The sequence below is a fragment of the Microtus oregoni genome, unplaced genomic scaffold (genome assembly GCF_018167655.1).
Source record: "Microtus oregoni isolate MIOR12 unplaced genomic scaffold, Mior012 000012F_ref0000307, whole genome shotgun sequence".
Taxonomy (NCBI): Eukaryota; Metazoa; Chordata; class Mammalia; order Rodentia; family Cricetidae; genus Microtus; species Microtus oregoni.
Genome location: NW_024543071.1, coordinates 5,814,354 through 5,841,113, shown reverse-complemented (window position 1 = coordinate 5,841,113; position 26,760 = coordinate 5,814,354). Strand labels below are relative to the sequence as shown.

The following is a 26,760-nucleotide window of genomic DNA, read 5'->3' as shown; positions in this document are numbered from 1 at the left end:
CTTTTATTGGTTAATGAATAAAAGAACTGCTTTGGGCCTATACCAGAGCTTAGGGGAACAGAACCAGGCAGGGAAAACTAAACAGAATGCTGGGAAGAAGAAGAAGGCAGTGTCAGAGAGACGCCATGGAGCCGCCAGAGTCAGACATGCCAAATTTTTGCCAGTAAGCCACTGCCACGTGGTGATATACAAATTAATAGAAATGGGTTAAATTAATATAAGAGCTAGCCAATAAGAATCTAGAGCTAATGGGCCAAGCAGTGATTTAATTAATACAGTTTCTGTGTGACTATTTCGGGAGTATGGGCGGCTGGGAACAAACAAGCCACCCCTTCTCCAACAGTCCTCTACCATGGTCATGTTGGTGTGGAGTGAGATGGCTGATGAGTGAGTGTTGAGAGTGACCCTAGAAAAGGAACTCTTCTTTTGAGACAGCTGCACTGACAAGCTAGCGCCCTCTGGCCATGGACCCTGTACAGTACTTTCCTACAGCTGTGTCGTGTGCTGAACGTCGATTTTGTAAGAATCAAGTAAATGTATAATTGTGACATGTCAGGAGCTGATGTAATTTCTCTGTGACTCCATCAGTGGTACCCCCAAGTTCCTAGGGCATCACCAACCAAGTTTTCCTCCACCCTTCTTTTCCCTGGAGGTGCCATCCTAACTGTGACCCAAAGTCTGTGGGTTCTCTGCATAAGAGCTTCAGGTAAATGGCCTAAGAGAAACTGAAAGTTCACAGAGAAGAGATGCTTCCATGCCTAAAGGCAGTACAAAGGAAGGAGAGCTTCCTCTTCCCGGGGAGGGCCTGCCATATGAGCTGTAACGAGCATTCTGCATATGCCTCCATTTTGTCACATCTCATTAAAGAGTCCTCCGGCATTCTGTCGATCGAGCTGTCCAGAAATCATTCATCATTTTTAGTGTAAAAAAAAATCATGTGGTTATTTAAATAATATCATATTAATGTTAAAGTTCAGCTGTCACTTGATGGTATGGCTTAATCAGATGTAGCATTTAGGAAAAATAGTTTATTCCAGCTCTTCATGGCTTTCAGGTTGGCAGATTCAAATAAGGATTTATGGCTTTCTAAGCCAATGTGCTTCTGCCCACATTTCTGCTTGATGTACCTCACCCCTTAGTACAGGACACTGCCGACAGTTATCTCAACAAATAGAGCATCCTTTCATATTGTGTTTGAATAAATTTGCAAGTCATTTAGAGAGGGTGAAAGCGCAAACAACTTGTGCAGCCTTTGGGCTTTCTGGAGGGAAGTCACACTCCGTAGGGGACTCTACATGCTTGCTGGGGACAGTGACTCCAGCGCGGTCAGTCTACTTGGGCTTCCTTTTGTAGGCCAGCTCAGCCTCCACCATCTCGCCTCCTTTCAGGATGTGTAAGAGGATGGATGGCAATAAGAATCCCCAGCTGGGCATCACCTTGCTGTGCCCATCACCTTGTTACAGGGTCCTTTGGTGTTCCATGTACGACAGTTTTTTTGTTTTTGTTTTTTTGTTTTTTTTTTTTTTTTGCTAGACACAGCTGGCATGTGGGTGTCTACAAGACAGCTAGTAAGGTACTTTTTCAGTCAGGGCTATAACTCAGACTTTGGGAACCAAATACAGAGTGGTGGTTTAGGGTTTTGTTTCTCATTACTCTCCAACATGTTGGGCAGATGATTTTCTGTATGGGAAAATGCAAACATTTTTGCCATGACTTCGTTATTTGAGACTTAATTCCTGAAAAGTAAGTCTCTTAAATTGGGACCAGTGCTTTTTCGTGTGCTACAGACTTTTGCTCAATGCTCTGGCTGATGCTTTGCCCCGTTCCATTCCTGGTTCCCATGGCATTTGCTTCCCAGCTCTGAGGAGGTGGATTGCAGAAGAAGGCACATTCTCCACCCCACTGAGGTGGCTCCCACTGAGACTGCATAGCAACAGGCGCTTATGGCTAAAGGAAGAGTGTAGTGTTGAACCTTTGCTCACACCTCATCTTCACAGGTGTGGAAAGAAGAGTGTGTGTGGATGGCACATCTGCCTGGGAACAGATAAGTCCTCTGGTTTTCATATGGGAACCTCTGTGTGCCTAAGAATAAGTACAAACTGGAGAATTCTTCTAAAGATTACTAGTTGTTTTAATTTTTGTTTTCAAATCTGTACAATAAACATAAATGACAAGATATAGTCCATAATATACATCATGTCACCTAACAGTGACTAGTCTATTGCAAAGACAGGGACCCATATTCATCTGTACAGAGTCTGTACCCGGGTCTACTTAGCCATCTATGAGACTAGCCAGCATTAGTAAGCAGCAAAGTTTGCAGGACCCAGCAGCCTCTAAACCACCCAGCACCCATGCCTCTTAATTTTTTATTAGCGTCCTTCCTTCCCTCTATGTGCCTATCTTTTCTTTCCATTTTTTCACTGCTTATTCATGTCTTCAGTAAATATTTAATGTCTGTGTGCACAGCCCAGGGATGCAGAAATAATACAAGCACACCTTTCTTTGCTTTCGCAGTGCTTCATGTAGAGAGATGTGTGCTCACAAATGTAGCCCAGGAATCCCCTGACTCTTGAGGAAGCTGCTCCGGCTCCTCCTCCAGCTGCTCCTGCAGCTCCTCTAGAAGGACTCCAGAAGCACAGACAGCGGGGCGGGGCGGGGGGGCACACACTATGGTTTAAATGGCTTATAAAGATATTATGATGGGAGAAAATAGGGAAATAGAATGTGGTTTGTTTAATCATAAACTGAAAAATGTTTCACAAGAAATTAAGTTATACAGAAAATATTGACATGTCTGTTAGTGAAACAACTGATCCAGTCAAGCAGAAATTCTCTTTCATGTAGCTACACCATCTTGCCAAAGAAAGAAAACAAAGGAGAAGATTGGTCTGTTCGGATTTATAATAGGAAAACATGACATCAGAATGAAGCCATAGCTGATTCCTGGAAAGTCATTTTTCTTTTCTCTTGACATAGATGGAGAGCTACCTCGAACAGATTGTTCATTTCCTGACTCTCTAGACAGACTTTAAATAAAGTGGGATTCAGATAATAGTGAAGATGGCTACAAAACAAACAGCCATTCATGTGGTAACTGGAGACCCGGAATGGATTTCTCATTGCTCTCACAAAGCGTGATTATTGTCATTGGTTGTCCTCAGGTGTGGTGGGTGTCACTGGGCTCAAGTGTCTCTTCCCATGTGTGTTTGTCTGTGTGTCTGTGTGTTAGCGAACACATGTGTTTTCACTGGGAATTCTGTTTTATAATTCTGTTCCTTTCACCTCCCGAGAAGGGAACAATACTCATCATTTGTCATTACTAGCTTCTTTTCAAGAAATACCAAATTCCCATAGAATGCAGCAAAGGCATAGTCTGGGAGCTCCCTTGGCATGAAGTTGAGAGACATGTTACAAGCGTATATGCCAGGGTTCCTTATTACCCATGCCATTGCCAGCGTCACGGCAGAAAACAGTTTCTGTGTGACGAGCTCGGTGTCCCACACTGTACCATAGTTCAGTGGTGAGGTCTGTGTCCTGGTGGCACCTGGGAGTCCTTTCACAGGGCCCTTTTCAGTGTGTCTCCTGCAGCTTCGCTGTGAGTGAAGGAAGCAGACAGCTGCAAGCACAGGACACACACACACACACACACACACCCCCCGCACTGACTAGAATACATTGGCGCGTGTGCTGGTTTTGCAGCTCCTTCAGTCTGGGGAGCAACAGTTCCTTTCCTTGAAATCACATTTTGCCTCTAAACATGCCCCCCTACGGAGCACCAGTGTCCTCACGGGCAGACGACCATTACCAGTGTTTGGTGATGGCGCTGAAAACATAGAGTGAGCCCTGCTAGGCCCTGCTTTGGGGATGTGCTCTAGCCTCATGTGCCAAAGAAGTCTCTTGCAACTGTGCTCCTGGGGAGCCTTTAGGGTTGTTATTTTTGAGCATTAATTGGAGCCAATAAAAACCAACAGTGTGTCATAGGAATGCCTGTTCTCCCTGTTCCTGCCAGTGGTTGGCGAACATCGTGGTAAGAAAATGTTATTTTTGCGTCTAGTGCTATATCACCCGGGGCCTTATCCTCACTGGAGAAAACAGTTGCAGTTTTGTTTAATTATTAAGAACGACATTCTGCGTGGGCCCGGAGAGAGGCATGTGGTAAGAGTAGCTGTGTGCTCAGTTGGCTGCTTCCTGTTGTTAACCATTGCGAGGCTCTTCTTGCCTCAGTTTCCTCACTCACAAAATAGGGATGGCAAGTTTCTCCCTCACAAATGCTGATGCGAGTTCCCCGAGACAGTGCAGGTAACGGTACCGGGGGCTTGGAAGGTTTCAGCAAGGTTTGTTATCCCATTCTCATCAGTGCTTTGAAAGCAAGCAAACGGGAGAGCATTAGCTAAAATCAGTGGTAATTAAGACATTTTTTTTAGGTGTGCACATTTTAACTTGGCATTTTAAATTTTCCTTCTTTTCACTTTCTAGCTTCCCAAAGGATTTTTAGATAATTACAAATTGGTGGTATTATATTGATTCCCGCTCATGCTGATTGTTCTGAGGGGAAGTCCCTACTTGTTCTCTGTGACTCTTCCCTCCTCCTTTATATGTTAATATAAATATAATATAATATAATATAATATAATATAATATAATATAATATAATATAATATATTGGCTGCTTTGTCCACTACCCTCCTCCTTTATATGTTAATATGTGATTGGCTGCTTTGTCCACTACCCTCCTCCTTTATATGTTAGTATGTGATTGGCTGCTTTGTCCACTACCCTCCTCCTTTATATGTTAATATGTGATTGATTGCTTTATCCACTACCAAGCAAAATGAGCATTTTCCTGCTGCAGCCACTGCTGCCCTCAGCACCGGGCCCACTTAGCTTCATCTCCAAGATCTGTCGCTGGACAAACACCAAGTCCCGATGACAGCTGACGATTTCTTCCCCCTAGCACTAGTTAGACTCCTCCCTGGTGTGAGTAATTGCTGGGCTGGTCACTCCTTTCTGGTGTGAGTATTTGCTGGGCTGGTCACTCCTCCCTGGTGTGAGTATTTGCTGGGCTGGTCACTCCTCCCTGGTGTGAGTATTTGCTGGGCTGGTCACTCCTCCCTGATTTGAGTATTTCTTGGTTGGTCACTCCTCCCTGGTGTGAGTATTTGCTGGGCTGGTCACTCCTCCCTGGTTTGAATATTTCTTGGTTGGTCACTCCTTCCTGGTGTGAGTATTTGCTGGACTGGTCACTCCTCCATGCAATGCTCCCCCTTTGCCGTCCATCCTGGACAGAATGTTCTGGGTGTAAGTGACAGAAATGGAGACCAAACTGGCCAGACACAAAGGAAGGGATAAATGCTACCTCATGTTTGACTTAACAGACCAAGGACAGCTTTGATTTCAGGTGTCCTGAAGTCTAGGGTTCAAATGCCGCCATTAGTACTGGACCTTGATCCTGACTACTCTCACCTCTCCTAGGAGGGGGCCTGTCCCTCTGCAGGGACTAAATCTTGCCACCTTCTCTAGCTTTCTCTGTGACACTCAATGGAAAGAACTGTATATAAGATTTGGGGTTTGTTTCTTCCTCCTCCTCCTCCTTTTGGTTCTGACTGGTTCTAGTCAGAAAAGGTCATAGCCACGATCTGATGTCCTGTTCTGAGTACAGACCACGGCTGGGAATGTGGGAATCCAAGAGAGCCAGCTGACAGAACACAGCTCTCACCTTCATCCTGCTCCAGTGGAGCATCCGTCTCTCCTCACCAGGCCCAGGTCTTAGTCACGTGGCCTTGCTGAATCCTCCAATAACATGACCCACCCATAGACTAGCATGAACTCACTTCATTCCGTGAGCTTCAGGCATGTCATCAACCGCTGTGTCTCAGCTCTCTGTCAGACCTTTTCATTGCGCCCTCCCCACAGTATGGGACAGCCAGCTGAAACAAGGCAGGGGGAAGTAAAACTGAGAGAACCAGCACCCCAGGAAGACAGCATGCAGAGACTGTGAGTTTCCACCGGACACCAGCACAGACCCACACAGAGGTCGAGAAATCCCTGCTTGGAAAGAGGACAGAAGTGGGCGCTGGTAGCCAGTAGTCTACTGGGGAGCGAGGACATGCTGTCAGCCTTTTGGGGGACTTTTTAAGAGGAGTGCGCCGCTCCTCTTGACTGACAGCTTCTGGGGTTTGGGGGAGCCCTCATATTCAGCACAGGGCCATGGTGCTGTATGACAAGCCTTGGAGGAATGAGGGAGAATAGTTGCAAGGCTCTCTCCCAGTTCCCATGGGTACCCTTTAATTGAAACCATACAAGCTTTTACTTCTGGCACTTTGGCCACATGTAAGCATGTCCGTCCAGAGGTTTGCTGAGCACCTGTGCACCGAGATTTCTGCCCATCATCTCATCTCAATAGAAAGGCAACTTACACTTTTTCTCCGTTGTGAGCCACAATTTGACCGAATTCTTGGATTGCCTTTCTCTTCCGCTGTCCTTTCTTCCCGCATGCATGCCATACTTTAATGTGGCTGAGTGGTGGGAACTCTTTGCCTTCACCATCAATGCCTTCTTTGAACGCAGCCTTGAGCTGTTAACTCAAAGCAAGACGCCCAAGGCCTTCCTTATAAACAAGTAATGGAGTCTTCGCCCTCCCCCCTTGTAAGTGGCTATTTATTAACATATACCATCACTGAACAACAGCATCTTACAATTCCAGGCCCCTGCCATCCTGCCGCTGCCTGCTCCATTGTGGGTTGAGGGAGGCCTTTCACACCTGTTTCACTGAACGCTAGAGGTGAGGACAATAGCCCAGCTTCATAAATCCAGGGTGAGAGTGTCTCCCGTGCACCCCTTCTCTGCTGCCAACACCCCTGCCTCCCCGACCACCACCATGGTTTTTTGTTTGAACACTCACGTTGTTAGATTAGCGTATTCACACATCAATTCTAAAAGGATTTCTGTGTTATGAGACCGCACAAAGCCAGCTCAGTAACGGCTCGTGCACAGCGCAGGTGGTCAAGCCTCGCTGCCACCCAGATCAAAAGTCAAACGACTGTGAAGCTGCTTTTCAAAGTGCAGTTAGGGAGACAAGGCAACATTTATCTGCACGACAAGAACAAGTTATAGATATACATCACAAACTCGAGCACAAACCCGGGCTTCAGAACCTCAGCGTAAAGAGCCTAACACTGACGGTTCTCAGGGCGTCGCTGGCATGTTTTTGTTTTCTCTTTATATAATTTTTTCTATAAAATTAGTATCTTACTGTGCGGCAATTGATAATTATTACTTATGCTTCACTACCATTCCTAAAGTAGCTAAGAATCTTTTAAAGCCACCTTTAGGGCAGGAAATGCTCTGTTTCATGGCTGCCTTTTATTTTTTCAGCAGAATTTAAAGACAGATTCCTATTTATACCACACAAGCAGGTTTGTCTGTTGTAAACAAAGTTAAGTGCTGGGAATTGTGCCTTTCCAGAAATGGTTTCCAGGGAAGCCATAATAGGAAACAACTGTGGATCACTGGAGACTCTGTCATCTAGGTATTAAGAAAGAATTCGTTACTTTTCTAGTGGAAAAAAATCAACAAAACTGTTGGTTCAGAAACACATTTAATATGCAAAAATGAAATAAAAATATTTCTTAAATTATGAACTTTGAGGTTGTAATTTTTTATTTTAAATTGTCTCTGACATTCCTTGACGAGATAGCAGCTGACGTGAAAGGAGAAATAATCTTTTTTTTTTAACCCCAATAGTCTTTATTAAAGGATTTGTAAAACTCAAAAACAAAAAAAAAGGAGTCTTCTTTGGCAAAGTTCTGTAAAGAACTTTAGATCTGGCATGTGAATGTCTTTGGGAAACGCCAGGATGATAAATTTGAGGTGAGTTTGAGAAGGAGAGTTGAACAAAGCTGTCGAGCGCTCTGTGTTCTGACCCCTCGTGGTTTTATGATGAGGGAAATTATGCTGACATTTTCATCCCCAGCCGGTTAAGGCATTAGAGGAATGCCCCACATGCCCTGCAGAAACCACACTCTCTCTCAAGCCTTAAAAACTAGTTCCTTTCCTGGGCTGGCTCCCCTAAGTTTCTGAAGCACTGCACTTTTCTGAATGTGGGTGTGTGTGTGTACATGTCCATATGCATCTCTGGTAATTTTCTTCTAAACTTCCATAATATTTTCAAATAGTCCCACACCATGTCCTAAAGTGTTGAGGGATGAGGCAGCTGTGAATGGTGCCCACATCCTAGCTAGATACCATTGCAATTCAATTGCCCTCATTCTTCTGAAGTGTGCTGGCGTAAAAGCAGCACCGGTATTGACTCTGACCCAAAAGGATGCAAGGAGGCCTTGCTTGGTAAATCAGATTGCTGTCAGGAAGATGTCCATAAGGCTGTGTCGTGACAGTTAAAATATAACGGGACTGTAGTTAGCTGGGGCTATGTGTGGTCTCATCTAAGGTGGTCTTTGTAAAACTAAATTGATGGTCTTTATATTCATAGACAAGAACTGCAGGCTGGGTGATTTTATAAAGAATGAGCGTGTATGTGGCACACAGTTCCTGAAGCTGAGACTACACGAGCTTGACATCAGCACCCGTTCAGTCTGCATGTGACCCTGCTGCACCGAAACAGGCAGAGGGCCTCACGTGGCATGGCAGAGCATGTGTGCTAGCTTTAGTCTCTTATTCCTCCCTGCCACTCACTCCTCATGGCAGCCCCATCTTCTCGACTCCAAATTCTGGCTAAGTCCCAAGAGCCTCACCTACAAACACCAGCAACATGAAGACAGGCTTCCAACTCATAGACTTTTGGGGAACATGTTCCAACCATAGCTGTAACAGAAGACATCACCTGTAGAAATTATGTCTGATCCATGTCCTCCCACCAAGATAGGGCAAAATGTGGGCCAATCAGCTTGGGTTCAGCTTGTGTTGTGTCGGCTGTAATAGTATCAGCATCTTCTTCAATGTGAATATCAATGTTTTACCTGATATTCTCTTAGAACTGTGGCCTTGGGTGGCTAAGTTCACAGTACCTTGGTTACTTGGTGAGTGAGAAATCAAGGGGAAGACAGATGTCATGGGAGATGAGGAAGAGCGCATCCCTTGTCCCTGCAGAGGCAAAAGAGACTCCACAGCCTAATTCTTCACCCACGTGGAGCACAGCAGGCCCTGCTAGGGCAGCTTCACTTTAGTGGCTCCTAGCAGCAGACCTTGGTCACCAGGGTGGTGTTAGCCAGCTCTGTTTTGACAGCAACCCTGTTGAGGGCACACAGACCGCTTTTGATCTGCTCACAAAGTTAATGAACCAACTTCAGGTTGGCCTTCACCTTAAACTTAACTTACTAAGAAAACTTTTTAATTGTGATGGAACTTAAAGTTCCCTCTAAGAGTCCAGACAGCTTGCAATCACTTAAGTAATTCTAATTGTAAGCAATTATGGAAAGAAAACCCTTTTTATGTGTTAGAAAACTATTAGGAATTTTCCCATGCCTCACTAAAGTTACATATTTAGAAAACTTCCTGGCCTTTGAAATAATATTGCACATTATTATTTTATAGTGTGCATGTGATTCATGCGGAAAAGCAAAGAACATTGGCAGAGTACGTGGATTGCTTTATTATATTGTTCAGTTGATAAGTATATCACTTAAAATGCTGAATTTTTCTATATTTCTCTCTGAATGGCCGTATAGAAAGTCAGTCTGTTGAAAACTCGCCCAGCCCATAAAGAAAGCACTCATTTTCTATCCGGTACACATGATCTGAAGCGACAGCCCGTTTGGTCTTTTAATCTGTGTGTTCAAGGCCAGGCTATTTATATGGGCAATGTTTAAAGCTTCTGTATAAAAGAGAGAAAAGAATATTTTATTTATTCACCGGGGTTTTTTATGTGCCTAGGAATTGCATAGATAAAGTATTGTCAAGCGCGTGGATCTGGGGAAGATAAAAGGTCTCTTATTTTATAAGGCTTTATGTAAGCCTTTCGAATGCACGGTTTTCTCATGGCTAGAATTTTAAAATAAAACATTATTTCACTATTATAAACCAGAGTCTGATGTAGGCATTTTTCCCTACCTTGAATTACATGTTAAATTATGCATTTAAGGTTTTTTTTTTAACTACATTTTACCCTCTGTGTTTCAACAGCTCCATCGTTGGATAAATTGATTTACCAATCCCCACTTTTAGTGTCAGGCAACCACTTAATGACTGGAATACTGAATATTAAGCAGGAATGCGAAGCTGATTAACCAGCCTTAATAAACACAGAGTGAAAGGCATTACCTGGTTTCCTAACACATTACCGTGAAGATGAAAAGTATTTGCTTCTTCCTCTTAGAGGCCTTTGCTAAGCCAGAAGCCTAAAAGGAAGGGCATGTTTGAACTCAAGGGTCTCCGGAGCCAAATGAGATTCTGGGTGAGCATTAGCTACTGTTAGCTTTGCCATGCCAGGCCAAGGCACAGCTTTCCCTGGCTGGAGCATTCCCAAGCTATCATAGCCATTAGACAGGTGGGGAATAAATATTGTAGAGTAGTGGAGCATTTGAAGAGAAGCTTCAGATCCGGGGGACTCAGTTTGGACAGGCTTCAGTTGGAGCAAACAGGTGTTCCTGGGAAGAAGCGTTCTCAGATGGCTGGGGGTGCCATTCTTTCACACATGAAAGTTCCCCTTCCCTTCTGCAGGAAAATTAGAATTAAATATAGCTCTTGTTTTTGAAATGGGAAAAGAGAAATAAAACCAGGGCATCAGGTTTTGGCTCCGCCTGGGTTTCCATCATGCATGCAATCTCCAAGGAGGAACCTGGAGCCCGGGGTCCTTACATCTTTCCATCGTAGAGATGCAGGCATGACGGGTGAATGCAAAGACCTTCTGCCCCGTAGATGTACTTCCAGGATGTACCTAATAGTCTTTCCTCACGTTGGTCCTCTCTTTGCTCACCAAATAGTTGCTCTTGATCTTTCTGAACCCTGAAGCTAAGTGCTGGAAACAATGGAGGGCATAGGAAGGGCCTGCCCTCCAGATGCTCAGGCTGAGTCTGCTCGGGGTATAGGAAGGGCCTGCCCTCCAGATGCTCAGGCTGAGTCTGCTCGGGGTATAGGAAGGGCCTGCCCTCCAGATGCTCAGGCTGAGTCTGCTCGGGGTATAGGAAGGGCCTGCTCTTAAGATGCTCGGGCTGAGTTGTGCCACTCATACTTGGTTCAGACGTGAAAGCCAACCTGAGGGTCTGGGGAGACTGGGCAGGAGGCAATTGCTGACATCAGAACTATTTCCTTTTTGTAATAGTAGCACATGAAGATATAAACCACAGGTTTTATTTGGAGCTTTTAAAATCACACTTCTTCAACAAAGTATAAAATAATAAGTTATGTTACGTTTTAATTTTTTTCTAATCCTTCTTTCTTGAAACAAACTGTTCCATTGATTTTAAATATCCCTTCTAGCCATGAATCTAGAGCTATATTATATGTTCTCAATAGTGTGTCTTTTTCTACTTGTTGTCATTATAATTTTTCATAATTATTAAAGTTCTAATAAGGATTTTTTAAACAAACATGTTACTTCTTAGGAAAAATTATCAAGAAACACATAACTACCAAAACATCATATAGCATCCTATAAATACCTACATTTTTCTTTTTGTAATTTTTTTATATTTTGAGATTATAATATAAAAACATAATTTTCCCATCCCTTTCTTCCCTCCAAACACAAATCTTCTCATATACTTTCCTGTGTTCACTTTCAAATTATTGCCTTTTTTTAACTGTTGTTACTATATACATATATGGGAGTGGTGAGTACATTTATAAATACATAGCCAGAACCTGCTCGGTCTGTGTGACATGGTTTCGGAATTGACTATTTGGCATTGGTACACAGTTAGTGTGTTCTTCTCCCACTCTCGGCACTCCTTAGTTGTGTGTAGTTCTTTGTGGGGCTGACACCTCTTGACCTGCCCCAACAGCAGTCACCAAGCTGGCGTGTCGACTGGTTGTCCTTGTTCAGCTCATGTGTAGGTAGTCATGTTGGCGAGACTTCATGTGTGTAGCTTCTGACATTCCTGGTGACAATCTCACAGGAAACTGCCTGATCCTCTCACTCTTTCCAGCCACTCTTCAGTGATGACCCCCAAGCCATAGGTGCTGGCTGAGGTGCTGAAGTGTATTGTAGAAGTATGCCTTGGGACTGAAGTTCACAACTCTGCCTTTTGAATGGTTGTGGTCTTCTCCATCTATTGCAAAGAGGAGTTTCCTTGATTGTAGGCGAGGTATCTTTTATTCTTTCTGTTCCTCTTCTACAGTTCTCTGAGCATTTGGTGGTGACATCTGTGTAGGGCTGAGTGCTCCAAGGTCTCTTGCTCTGTGTAGAATGTCTGGCTGTGGGTCTCTGTATTTGTTCCTATCTGCAGCAGGAAGAAGATTCTCTTGGTGATGGCTGAGCAAGGCACTGATCTGCTTCCGTGGCTGGAGTCCATTTTAATTCCTTTGTGTATCAGTCAAAAAAATTAATTTAAATGGAGCATGGTGGTACACACGTTTTAAGATAAAAGGAAACTGGACTAAAGTCCTTTGTACTCACACTGGCCCGAGATCACAGCTGACGAACTTTTGGCACCCTTCATTACAACGTTTTTCCCAAGTATTTTACTTACAAACAACATATAACTTTATATTCTGATTTTTGCATTTTGTTGAAAATGTATTCCCAAGTCAGTAACAGCTGTAATCTTTGCTCACGATGATTTACATAATATTCCCTCACTAGAATATTTCCGCTCACAGCAATACATCGATGCTATGTATCTCTATCCATAGGTTATATTATCTTCTTAGTGTGGCATCTTTGAAGAGAGAATTGATCATCTGGTTTATGACACCGTTACCCTCGACGGCTTAACTCCTAGGACTTTGTCGTCTACTTCAAGTGAAGATAGGTGATTGGGATATAGTGATTCTTATGTAGGAGTGACCAGCATTTGCACACACGTAACAGATGTGTCTGTACATTTGTTTATTATTTGGTTTTTCGAGACAGGGCTTCTCTGTGTAGCTTTGGAGCCTGTCCTGGAACTCATTCTGTAGACCAGGCTGGCATCAAACTCCTACAGATCTGCCTGCCTCTAGCTCCCTAGTGCTTGGATTAAAGGCGTGCGCCACCACCGCCCTACTGCCTTTCTAGGACTCTATAGATGTTGATCTATTTTATTCTGGCCTTGAGTATTTTAGCTGAAGGAGAGCCCAGGCAATGGCACTCAAGTGTGAGTTTATAAGTTTGTCTTTAGTTTTATCCTTGGCCTTTCTGGATGTCAGCTCTTTCTCTCACTTTGCATGGACAGTTTCTTTCATTTTGTCTTGAATTATTTCTTCAACTTCTAATGTGTGGTTTCAGGAACATTTGTGATTCTCACACAGGCCTGATGTTTCCTATCTTCAGTGTTTATCACTCACTTCAATCACACTGGCATTTTCTTCTTATCTACTCCAGCATCACTGAGTGCTCCCTTGCGGTGCTGTACACTCTGACATCACTGAAACATCTGTGTGCTCACTCTCCCCCTCCTCCATTGTGTTCATGATATCAGTGCTCTCTCTTTTCCGTTGTGTTCATGGTATCTGTGCATTAGCTCCCCCACTTTGTGTTCATGATATCTGTTCTTTCTTTCTTTCTCTCTCTCTTTCTCTCTCTTCCGTTGTCTTCATGATATCTGTGCTCTCTGTGTTCATATCTGTGTTCTCTCTTTTTCTTCCACTGTGTTCATATCTGTGTTCTCTCTCCTCCATTGTGTTCATATCTGTGCGCTCTCTCTACTGTGTTCATATCTATGTTCTCTCTCTCCTCCATTGTGTTCATATCTGTGCGCTCTCTCTACTGTGTTCATATCTATGTTCTCTCTCTCTTCCACTGTGTTCATATCTGTGCGCTCTCTCTACTATGTTCATATCTGTGTTCTCTCTCTCTTCCACTGTGTTCATATCTGTGTTCTCTCTCTTCCACTGTGTTCATACCTGCATTCTCTCTCTTCCACTGTGTTCATGCTGTTTGAAGTTTCTTGCTTGGTTCTTTTGCAGAACCTCTTCTTAGGTCTACAGATGGTTGGTGGGTTTATATTTATATCTGTCTTGGTTCTAATTACCTTTGTCTCTCGCCATGTCTTCATTGGAGTGAATGAGGCTTCCTCTCCAGTGAGGAGACATGCCCATCTTGTGTAAACATCATCATCTCCCTCACTTCACTTAGAGAACCAGACTTCCTGGGTTCAGTGCCTCACGCCACATTTTCCCTGCTTCTCCTCCATATCAGTTTATTGTTTTATTGGGAATTCTAGATTGTTATTGCACACAGGAAAGAAACAAATTAGGAGGTGTGAAGAAAAAGAAATTAAAGCAACACCCTAAATACATCTTAAGCTGAAGCATCCATGTGAAAGCCTAGCAATGTCTGGCTCTTACAAACCACGTGGGGCTTTTTGTTATCTAATGGAGACTTTGGGGGATATGAGCCTTGACTTATATTTTTCAACACAGTTAATTTTTTTTGCCTTTTTTTTCTATTGGTTTTATTGAGCTCTACATTTTTCTCTGCTCCCCTCCCTGACTCTCCCCTCCCTTCCAACCATCTTCCATGGTTCCCATGCTCCCAATTTACTCATAATATCTGTCTTTTTCTACTTCCCATTTAGATTTGATCCATGTATGTCTTGTTACCTAGGTTCTCTGGGATTGTGATCTGTAGGCTGGTTTTCTTTGCTTTATGTTTAAAAATCACTTATGAATGAGTACATATGATACTTGTCTTCCTAGGTCTGGGTTACCTCACTCAAAATGATGTTTTCTAGCTCCATCCATTTGCATGTAAATTTCAAGATGTCGTTATTTTTTTTCTGCTGTGTACTACTTCATTGTGTAAATGTAACACATTTTTCTTATCCATTCTTCAGTCGAGGGACATTTAGGTTGTTTCCAGATTCTGGCTATGACAAACAATGCTGCTATGAACATTATTGAGCACATGCCCTTGAGGCACGGTGGAGCATCCTTTGGCTATATACCCATAAGTGGTATTGCTGGATCTTGAAGAAAGTTGTTTTCTAATTTTCTGAAAAATCACCATACGGACATCCAAAGGGGTTGTACCAACTTGCACTCCCACCAGCAATGCAGGAGTGTTCCTTTTACCCTATATCCTCTCCAGCATAAGTTGTCATCAGTGGTTTTGTTCTTGGCCATTCTTACAGGTGTAAGATGGAATCTCAGAGTTGTTTTGATTTGTATTTCTCTGAAGAATAAGGATGTTGAACATTTCCTTAAGTGTCTTTCAGCCCTTTTAGATTCCTCTGTTGAGAGTTCTCTGTTTAGGTCTGTACTTCATTTTTTTTTATTGGATTATATGTTCTTTTGGTAACCAATTTGAGTTCTTTCTAAACAAGTGGAAGACTTGTATGACAAGAACTTTAAATCTTTGAAGAAAGAAATTGAAGAAGACACCAGAAAATGGAAAGATCTCCCATACTCTTAGGTAGGTAGAATTAACGTAGTAAACATGACAATCTTACCGAAAGCAACCTACAGATTCAATGCAATGCCCTTCAAAATCCCAGCACAATTCTTCACAGATCTTGAAAGAACAGTACTCAACTTCATATGGAAAAGCAAAAAGCCCAGGATAGCCAAAAACACTCCTGTACATAAAAGAACTTCTGGAGGCATCACAATCCCTGACTTCAAACTCTACTACAGAGCTACAGTACTGAAAACAGCCTGGTATTGGCATAAGTACAGACAGGAGGACCAATGAAACCTAATAGAAGACCCGGATATTAATCCACACACTTTTGAACACCTGATTTTTGACAAAGAAGCAAAAAATATCAAATGGAAAAAAAGAAAAACATATTTAATAAATTGTGCCGGCATAACTGGATATCAACATGTAGAAGAATGAAAATAGGTCCATATCTATCACCTTGCACAAAACTAAAGTCCTAATGGATCAAAGACCTCAACATAAAGCCAGCCACACTGAACCTCATAGAAGAGAAAGTGGGAAGTACACTTGAATGCATTAACACAGGAGACCACTTCCTAAATATAACCCCAGTAGCACAGTCACTGTGAGAAACAATTAATAAATGGGACCTCCTGAAACTGAAAAGCTTCTGTAAAACAAAGGACATGGTCAACAAGACAAAACAGCAGCCTACAGAATGAGAAAAGATCTTCACTAACCCCACATCAGACAGAGGGCTGATCTCCAAAATATACAAAGAACACAGTTCCTTTCTTGTGTGCAGTAGAAAACCCTCCCAGATTCTGACCGTTAGTGATATAGACTTTAATAGTGTGTACGGTTTTTCTTTTTTTCATTCAAATTTAATGGAATACTTTGATAAATGGGCCAGGCACTGCTTTAAACTGGATACTGTGAGGGACCTTTAAAGCTGCCCTCAATAAAGGGGCCATACAAACCACTCTGCAGCCCACCCCTTGGGCTGTATGCCTGGGTGGTCTTGTTTTAACTGTTGCTGTTTAATTATTGATGGTTTACTGACACAAGACGTAGAAGCCTTGGGGAAAATGAAATCCCACGTGCCAGTGTCTTCAGATGAGTCTTCTTTGAGGTTTAAGTGTTCCTTTCAGTGATAGAGAGAAGCAGGAGTTAGGGGACCATTCTACTTCTGCCTAGCCAAGTCAGCCACAGCATTCCTGGTTGGAGTCTGCCGATGCCTGTTGAAGCTGAGGCATGTCTGCTGTGTTCCATAATAGCAGCCCCATAGGCCTTCCTGCAAAGAAGACTCCTCCAACAATAAAGATGACTTGCCTACAGGAACTGATTGCCCCTGCTGTCCTGGTGAGTCAGAACATTTCTGAGAATGCCTTGCTGGGTATGGAGGCAGAGGAGATCCTTGCCCTCCAGGAACTTGGTTCCTGATCAGAGAAGGATCACTCAAAGTGAATGGTGAGAGCGCCTCAGTGAGCAAGTTCCAGACTTGGGGGCTTACTGCCAGCTTGGAGCAGCCGGGTGAGTTTTATAGAGAACATGGTATTGGGGGGCAAGGTGCTGTTGAAGGTGCTTGTCTCTAAGTCTGATAGCCTGAGTTTTCTCTGTAGAATTTACATGGTGAAAGGAGAGATTCAACTTTTGCAAGGCCTCCGTTAGCACACCATGTCTCGGGCACATGTGCACATAAACACACAGAAATAATAGTAATGATGAGAAGAATAATAATAAAATTAAAAGTAAAGCATAAAGAAAGGGTGGCATTTGCAATGGCCCTTGAACTGGAGGGTTATGCTTTGAATAGTCACGACTGGAAGGGACACCAGGCCAGCCAAACACTTTGAACAAAGATAGGGAGATAATCCTTATAAGGAGGCCACGGCCAGTGATTCTGATTGGCTGATTTCTGTACACTCTCAGAACTTTGCCTTTCATGGTTGGCTTCCCCGTGTTACTGTAGAATCACGTCGGTTCCTATCAGCATCAGTGTTTACTGAGCATGTACTCGGTGTTCCGGACAGTGAGGACACTGAATGCTCTCATGGTTTTGTGTAGTCCATCCATTTCTCTTTCACATGTTCTTGTCTGTCCATCACAGTCACTCTGTTCTGCAGAGAATTATAAACAGTACGACAGACCATGTATGTAGGCAGCATGGGTTTCTGGGAAGTGATACCATGTCGTCCCGAGCTAAGGTCCCAAGCAGCTGTGCTCTTATCAAGCTCCACTGCGATGCTGCCCTTGCCTGGCGCTGGTGTGGCATATTTCTTCAGCTCTGCAAATGCAGCCTGAATCTCCTGCTCGCTAAGTCTGGGTCAGTGTATAGGGAGGAGATCCAAGGCTTCAGTCGGAAAGACTCCAAGGGTCTGCACACCAGAGAGCCTGGCGGGCTGGACTGAAGTCTGAGTCCTCCCTTTTGAGGGAAGCAGCATAGTCAGTCTGCAAGTGCTGTTGTTTTGAAGCCAGAGTTGCTTCCAACCCAACTTCCTGTGAGGGAAAGCATGTTAAGCATTGGTCTTGTCAAGGCCTCAGCTTTTGACAGTTTTTCAGAATGAGAGTCATATTGGTTTTTTCTCCATGCTCACCTGCCTGTTAACCAAGTTCTCTGACTTTTATTGTCCCTAGCTGCAAATGGCCCACAGATGGCCTGGAAGAACCCAGCCCACAGCCCCCATCAGCATGATTTAAAGCACTGATGAAATACTTGCACGCACCTGGCAGAACTCACAGGCCCAGACCTTTCAGCTCTGTGAGGAGGAAGTATGAACGCTGTCCGCACCCCTAACTGGGGAGCAGCATGCAGCACGGAGTCCTGGCTAGGATCCCTTGGCATTCTTTTCTCTTCTGATTTTTATTTTTTACACATATAGCAATCAATGCAAAAGGGAATATTTTTAAAAAGAAAAGAAAGAAAAATACTACTATAACCCAGTATGACTGCAGTTATCCACTTTATTTTTTTAACCATTGATGCATATGTTGACATTTTTCTTTATGTGGTTCTAATTCCAGTGTAAACAGAATTTTACATTCTGGCTTTTTCTTTTTAAGTCAACATTATAGCTTGTACTGCTAACACTACTTTGATATTGTAGTTAGTGGAGTCTTTGACATAAAATGATTATGACATTCATAGGGGCTCGGGAAAGCCCGGCAGCATGTGCTTGGCATTCGTTGGCTTTTTTGGAAAATACAGGGCTGTCTGAGCGCGTCTCAGAGATCCGCAGCCTGTGTGTGAGAAGAACCTCTTTTAGGTTGGGTTCTGAGACATGCCTGTCCTAACCTAGACCATCCATCAGGCCTCTTGCATATATCAGTGATACCTTGGACAACACTGTGCCGAGAATGTCAGTGGTCAGGACCATCTCACTGGAAGTTGTAACTAGATTTGACCGAAGGATCTGGTGTGAGCTTGCCAGGTGGCAGAGTGCATTGCCATTGTAGACACCTACTGGGTCTGAGGCTAGCCAAGCAAAACTGGTCTGTGCCTCAGGGGATGGGGTCCTGACGAGGACTCAAGGATGTGATGAGAAGGGGTGTGTGGTGGGGGATGCTGGGCAGCCAGGGGGCAGTGCCGGAGCATTTTGCTCTGATGCAAACTTGAGTCTTCCTGAGCCTAGCCCTGGGGAAGATAACAGATGGATCCTTGTTATAGTTTATTTTCTTCAGCAGCTGCAGTTTGTTGTTTTATTTTGTTTTAATTCATAGCATCTGCATAATTTTCAATTTATTTACATACAATAAAATTTGCCCAACTTAAGTTTTCTGTTAAATGAATGTTGGAAATTAGGTACAGTTGTAAAACTACCATGAGCCAGGAAGATATAGAATAGTCCCTCACTCTGCTGCTCCCCCCCAACTCCATGACACTCAGTTCTGTCCTCATCCTGACCCAGGCAGCTGCTTTCTCACAGCAGAGTTTCGTATGGATGGAATTAAACAGCGCACAGTCTTGGCTATGACTTCTTTCATTCTGTAGAGCTTTTAAGCCCACCTGTTTTGTCACATGTGTTAATATTTCATGCCTTTTAATTACTGAGCAATATTCCAAAATAGGATGTCCTAAATTTATTTACTTACTGCTAAGTGATAGGTACTACAGACTGCCTTTGGTTGGAGCTAGTGTGAACAATGCCACTGTGAAGATTTGTGTGCACACCTTTGTGTAGATGTGGGTTTCTTGTTTCTTGTGTAAATGTCTAAGAATAGGATTAGTGTGTCATAGGTAAATACATGTTTAGTTTCACAAGGATGACAAAGTTTGCATTTCTGTGCCAAGATAGGAGAGTCCTAGTTGCCCTTCACACTTAACTCATTATCCAAGTAGCATTCCGCAGCTTGGAATCTCTGAAATGGTACCTGGCTTCCTGGTCCCCATAACTCCTGTTCTGCTTCCCTTACTTGTTGCCATGACAAAATCCTTGACCTGAAGCACGTAAGGGAGGAAAGCTTTGTTTTGGCTTATAGTCAGAAAGGAGCCAGCCCATCATGGCAGGGAGTGGGCGAGAGTGTGAGGCAGCTGAACACATGGCAGCTGTGTCCTAGTAGCCATGAACAGATAGGAAGTAAGGCTATACATTTTGGTGTCAAGGCCCACTCCCAGTGACCTACTTCCTCCAAAGAGACTCCACATCCTAAAGTTTCCACAACTTTCCAAAACAGCACTGGGAGGCATTTCACATTCAAACTACAAGACTGGTTCATTCTGCTGGCATGCTGACCACCACTTTCTGTATGGTCATGGCCTCAGCCATTCACGAGTTAGCAGCCACAATTTCACATCCCCAGTATCCGCTGCTGGGAACTGTGCTTAAGAGCTGGGTCCATGGGGATGAGAAGATTGTAGCTGCAATGGCGGTCTCTTGCCAGTGATGCCCTGTCCAAGTAGAGTTCTGTGCACGCAGTATGATCACCTCTAAGATTCAAGGTGTCATTCAGCAGTTTGTGGTAAATATAAAATTATACAGACCATAGAACACACAGTACAGGGTCTGGAGTAGCCCAGTGAGTCTCCATAGTACATATGTGTGTATCAGAGTCACCCCACACACCTGTGCTTCCACCCCAGCTTTGCCTATGAAACCCACTCATTAGGGCTGGACACCAAGATGTACATTACCTAAAAGCAATGTAACTTTGGATAGACCACTCAACCTCTCTGGCAGCTAGTTTATCAAGCAGCCAAATCTAGCACATTTGGTTCCCACAGCTGTTACATTCTTGCTGAGTAGATGCGGAGATGGCTGGGGATTATACCTGTTCCTGAGAGAAGTGTTACAATGAACCAAATCTTAGCTGAATTTTACCATGCAAGCGGGCTCCAAACCACTGTGCTCACCTTGCCCTCTAGGCCGGTCAAAGTCCCCCTTCCTAAAGGATGGAAGAATGGCAGCAACTTACATAAGAGATTCCATTGAGACTACTGTGAGAATATTCTAGCAATGGAAGTCAGCTATGCAACTAGAAACTCAACAGGTCCCCTGAGATGCTGATAACCTTTCTACTCATGTGGTGAGCACGTTAATGACGCTATTTCAAGCTAGTCCTCATATTTCAGTCCCATTTCTAATGCATTAATTCATCATTATTAGCCACACTAATTAAGAGTAACTAATTAATAAGATAAAGAAAGCTGCCACACAGTCTTAGCTGCCTCTGGAATTCTTCTCTTCAATTAGTCTTTCAAACATTCTCTAAATACCTGCAGGAGGATGTAGTCGCCTTCGGTCACTCCAGTCAAACACTCAGCACCCTAGGGTGCGGATTGAAACTAACGAATGCTCTGAGGATAATTGCGGCGACACACACCAGTTCTTCACATGAAGGTCCATTGTGCTGAGTTGTCAGAACTTTGCGTCCCTTGGCCTCCACCTGATGGAAAGTTTGCAGATAGTTGGAGCCTTTCCTCCTGTGGCCTCAAGGAACACAGTGGAGATTTCAGCTGTGTAGCATCATGGCTCTGTCGTCTGCTCCATGGGTCAGCCTCATTTCCCAAGCCTCACTGACTTGAGAGCCACCACCACATGTGTGTGTGTGTGTGTGTGTGTGTGTGTGTGTGTGTGTACATATGTGTGTAGACATACATATATGAGATATGTATATGTCTGTCTCTGTACAATGTGTTTCCTTCTTTCAGTGTTGGGTTCAAGCCAGGCTGCACTCATGCTAGGCCCGTCAGTGCTTCAGCATCGGGCTTCCCTCCCTGCTAGGCCCGTCAGTGCTTCAGCATCGGGCTTCCCTCCCTGCTAGGCCCGTCAGTGCTTCAGCATCGGGCTTCCCTCCCTGCTAGGCCCGTCAGTGCTTCAGCATCGGGCTTCCCTCCCTGCTAGGCCCGTCAGTGCTTCAGCATCGGGCTTCCCTCCCTGCTAGGCCCGTCAGTGCTTCAGCATCGGGCTTCCCTCCCTGCTAGGCCCGTCAGTGCTTCAGCATCGGGCTTCCCTCCCTGCTAGGCCCGTCAGTGCTTCAGCATCGGGCTTCCCTCCCTGCTAGGCCCGTCAGTGCTTCAGCATCGGGCTTCCCTCCCTGCCCACACATGTTCTTTTCAATTCTGAGAATCTCCGACTTTATCACATGGTGTTGCCCATGGAGTCGTGGTTTAATGTACATAACCGTCATACATTAAAATACATGCATAGTTCCAAATCTGCAGTAAAATGTCTAAAGTATTACTGATTATGTCACGTAAGAAGCAGTCACCTGAGATAAGCTCCTTCTGTCCAGTCTTCACACAGCATGCTCGGAACCTTTGCTGTGTTGTCCTTGTTGGGTTCCTGGCCTGTCTCCCCACTCGACACTGGGACCCTGGAGGGCAGGGACTGGCTTTCATCTCTGCATCACCCTGCCAGTGAGTTGGGGACGTGATATGCATTCAATAAGTGTTTGATGGATGAATATCTCCCTTGTGAGCCCCAGACAATGCCATTAGCAAATACAGATATTCGCTATTCCTCTCTCTGATTCCTCACCTCTGATCAACTCTTGAAGTTCAGAAACATGAAAGAAAACATACATAAGTATCTAGCATGAGAAACTGCAGTAAGGTTGGTTTGTCCACTTCATTTCATGTGCTCAATTCCTGTTCCTTTCATTCCCCCATGTTAGGGGCATTAAATGACGTACAGTTGTAGACAATTCTGCTAGAGTTTGGCGTAAATGTCAAACCACCTACCCAAGGTAAAATAGAAACAGTGAGAAGGCAGTATAATCTCATTAATATGTGAGTTTTTACCCTTTAAACAAAGTAGGTGATTCCATCTTTAAAAGTGTGTATATCGATCTTATGTTGTTCTCAGAGTGCAGACATTGCAGAGTAAGTCAGTTGACCTAAGCGATGACCCGATGTCCCACCTGTGAAATATCCTTAGATTATACAGAAAGTGGAACACGGGAAATGTTTGGGGTCTACCTTTCCATGATTTCCATAAATGAAAAGCCTAAATTTAGAAAAATACTTAACATGATGCTTGCCTTGACGCTCTTCGCATGGTATTTGCAGTTTTTACTCCATGTTGAAGCGTTTGCGTCTAATTACAGAAAACAGAGCTGAGGATTTCTAATGATTCTGTGAAGCGCTGCTAAGGAAACATGTTCAATAGGAGGAAGTGCACAGGACCATCTAAACACATAACGTTCACCTCATGTTCTTGAGACGAGGGAGGTTGGGGCTGTTGCACCGTTGGCACAGCCCTTGCCTACCATGCCCAGTGCCACACAAACCAGGCATGGAGTTGCACCCCTGTAATACCAGCACTTAGGAGGTGGAGGCAGGAGGGTCCTCTGCTGCATAGCCAGTTAGAGGCCCACCTGGAATACTTGAGACCCTTTCTCAAAAAAAAAAAATAATATGAAGGTAAGAGGATAGAAGGGTCTGCTTCTGGGGGGAAGGGGGACTCTGTTCTTTCAAATTATTGGTGTTGCTCGCATTTATTTCGCTTTTCCCCATAATAGGTATGGTTGTTTTGTTCATAAAACCAGAGGCAATGCCAAACCCAAGGCAAAGTTCCAACCTCAGTTTGGGACATTCAAATTGGTGCTATTCTCTGGCAGATTCTAAATATGCTCAGATTTAAATATGATGCCAGATTATTATGTACAGTTCCATCTCACAGTGGAATCTTTAACTGGATCATTGCTGGGGGGCACTCTGAAGGAGCACAGTGTGCCCCCAGGCAGGCACTGCCCTCTAGTCCCCCTCACCCAACAGCTGGGCATGAAATGCCCAAGGCTGTGGAAGTGAGAAAGCTGAGTCTCTAGAAAAGACTCCACATGTGACCCAGCCCATGAAGCTAGCAGTGATAACTTCAGAGAGAAAGAAGAGGCAAACTGTGCCTCTGATCGGATTCGTCCATTTGTTGGTTGTTTGTTTGCAGCCGTCCTCAGAAAAGTTTGATTGAAAATACAAATTTTGAAGTGTCATGTACTGTATGTAACTGTAAGGTGTGTCCTGGGAAGAGTCCAGCACGAGCCCCTCCTCCCCATGAAGTACCATGTACTGGATGTAGCTCTACAGTGTGCTCTGGGAAGAGTCCAGCACGAGCCCCCCCTCCCCATGAAGTACCATGTACTGGATGTAGCTCTACAGTGTGCTCTGGGAAGAGTCCAGCACGAGCCCCCCCTCCCCATGAAGTACCATGTGCTGTATGTAGCTCTACAGTGTGCTCTGGGAAGAGTCCAGCACGAGCCCCTCCCCGTCCCCGCGCCTCCAGTCGGGTGTGTTCACTTAGGAGCCACAGAGCCGCGACTGCATGAGTCAGTGGGCACAGCACGGGGAATTGAGGAGTTGGCTCCGCGTCTGTGCCTCTACTGTGGCTACTTTGCTACTTGGGCTTCGAGCCTTTCCGTGTACTGGGCTGACTAACAGATGCCACAGGTTCTGTTCCGAGGTTGTTTATAATTTTTACAGTAGAAACATTATTCCTGAGCCTGGTTGGCATGCGTTTGGGGACACATCTCTATAAAACACTCTCAGGTTTCAGCTCAGTGTTAACAGAGAAGAAACTTGTTGCATATTGTATTTGGGTTTTACAGTTGTAAGTGAAATGGCTTAACACTGAAGAAACAGTGTATTCATGGAACAGACTGTGTTGTTCATATTAAACTAAATATGAACTCGTTGTTAAATATGAACTCATTGGCAACTTCCTCTTGCTTTCTTTCTAATCAGATTCTCTTCTCTTAACTTGGGCTGTGTCTTCCTAAGCAATGAAAACAATAAGCAGAGCTGTGTCCGTGTGTCTCTAGTCTGCCCTGTCTGTGTGTCTCTGGTCTGCCCTGTCTGTGTGTCTCTGGCCTGCCCTGTCCGTGTGTCTCTGGTCTGCCCTGTCCGTGTGTCTCTGGTCTATTGTGTCTGTGTCTCTGGTCTGCCCTTTCCATGTGTCTCTGACCAGCCCTGTCCTTGTGTCTCTGGTCTGCCCTGTCCATGTGTCTCTGGTCTGCCCTATCTATGTGTCTCTGGTCTATTGTGTCTGTGTCTCTGGTCTGCCCTATCCATGTGTCTCTGGTCTATTGTGTCTGTGTCTCTGGTCTGCCCTGTCCGTGTGTCTCTGACCAGCCCTGTCCTTGTGTCTCTGGTCTGCACTGTCCATGTGTCTCTGGTCTGCCCTGTCCGTGTGTCTCTGGTCTATTGTGTCTGTGTCTCTGGTCTGCCCTGTCCGTGTGTCTCTGACAAGCCCTGTCCGTGTGTCTTTGGTCTGCCCTGTCCTTATATCTCTGGCCTGCCCTGTTCGTGCATCTGGAGTGTGGATGGCACAAGCCATTAGTGACAAAGCAAAAGGAAGACACAGTCCAGGGACCCACTGAGCTCTGCTGCAGAGCACCTGGCAGGGCCACAGATTTGTTTCTTTCTCTGTGGGTTTCATTTTGTGATCTCCAAGCAGGTGATGGGGAAGGCAGGGTTTGCATTTTAATGGATGATCAGGTTGCTTTTTTTTTTTAAATCCAGACTAGCCAAATACTTTTTCTAGTTATGATTAAACATTGTTTATACACATCACTGGTTAAGGAGAACTGGCCTCATTAATTAGCACTGTCTGGGATATGGAGTTTAAATACAAACTGTGGATCCTCTCCTTTTATTTATTCTTTGAAGTTTTTATTTTCCTTTGTGAGTATGCATGTATAGGTATGTTGGCATGTTCATGTGTGTGTGCATGCATGTGCCTTGCATATGTGTGCATACATGTGCCTTTGTGTGTGTACTTGTGCCTCAAGTATGTGTGCACATGTGTGTGCATGCACGTGCATATGCACATACAAGGCCAATGGCGGGTCTTTTCAGTCTCTCCTCTTTATTTAGAGACAGAACTACTCACCTGGTGCTCACTGATACTGCTAGACTGGCTGGGCAGTGAACCCCAGCGTCCTCCTGCTCTGCTTCCCCAGTACTGTGTTACAGAACACACCACTATGCCTGGCTTTTACACAGTTGTTGAGGACCCAAGTTCCAGTGCACATGTCTGCACTCTACTGACTGAGCCATCTCCCCAGCTCTGTGCTTTACGTTTTTCAGAACAATACTTGATTATATGTATCCTTCAGAAGAGAAATGTATGGACGTAAATGGGTGTGTTGTTTTATTTTGCAGCTTTATTTCATAGCCAGAAAATAAAATAGACAACCTGAGGTATTTTCTCTCTTCATGCACACTTATCTTGTACTCTTGCTCGCACTGCAGGAAGACATCTAAATGCCCTTGTTCTTGCCTGTTCTCATTCTTCTCAAAGTCTCACCAAAGTTGTGTGTTTATATTTACACTCAGATGACTCATCTTTTGGAATGAAAGCTTCCAAAAGCAATGTTGCTTCATAAGCTATACTGTTTAATAATAATATTGTCAGACATACCTCAAAGCTAATCTCGATGACATCTTACTTTTAATAAGAACTGTCAGAGATCCCTGTTGTTCACTGATCTGCCTATTTTATATATGCCCATTTTAAAATGGAAAACAAAAACCAGCTGTCAATTCTAGACTCAGGTTGCCTTAGTCACCTGGTGTTGTAGGGTGACACTTAGTGTTCTCACCATCTGACTACAATTTGTCCCTGGTCTCTGCTGCCATCCTGCATAAGAAACCTTCCTCAAGTCTGAGTGCCTCTGCATTTATTCAATAACATACACATAAATTCTTCATGGTCAACTCAAGACATGAAGACAGACGTCTAGCTCCAGTTTTGTGAAGTTTTTCAGTTCATTGTGTTAAGTTGGGAAAACAGAGCTATTGCTTAGCAACCCTGGATTAGGCATAAAATAATTGGAGGTCCCAAATG

The 26,760-nt window shown here is 44.2% G+C and overlaps 1 protein-coding gene across 4 annotated transcripts in view; it reads left to right on the top strand.

The window, feature by feature from the left end:
• The window catches only part of Vti1a (vesicle transport through interaction with t-SNAREs 1A), a 332,589-nt gene that overhangs the window by 208,251 nt on the left and 97,578 nt on the right, over positions 1-26,760 (top strand). The gene's annotated exons all lie outside the window — the stretch shown is intronic.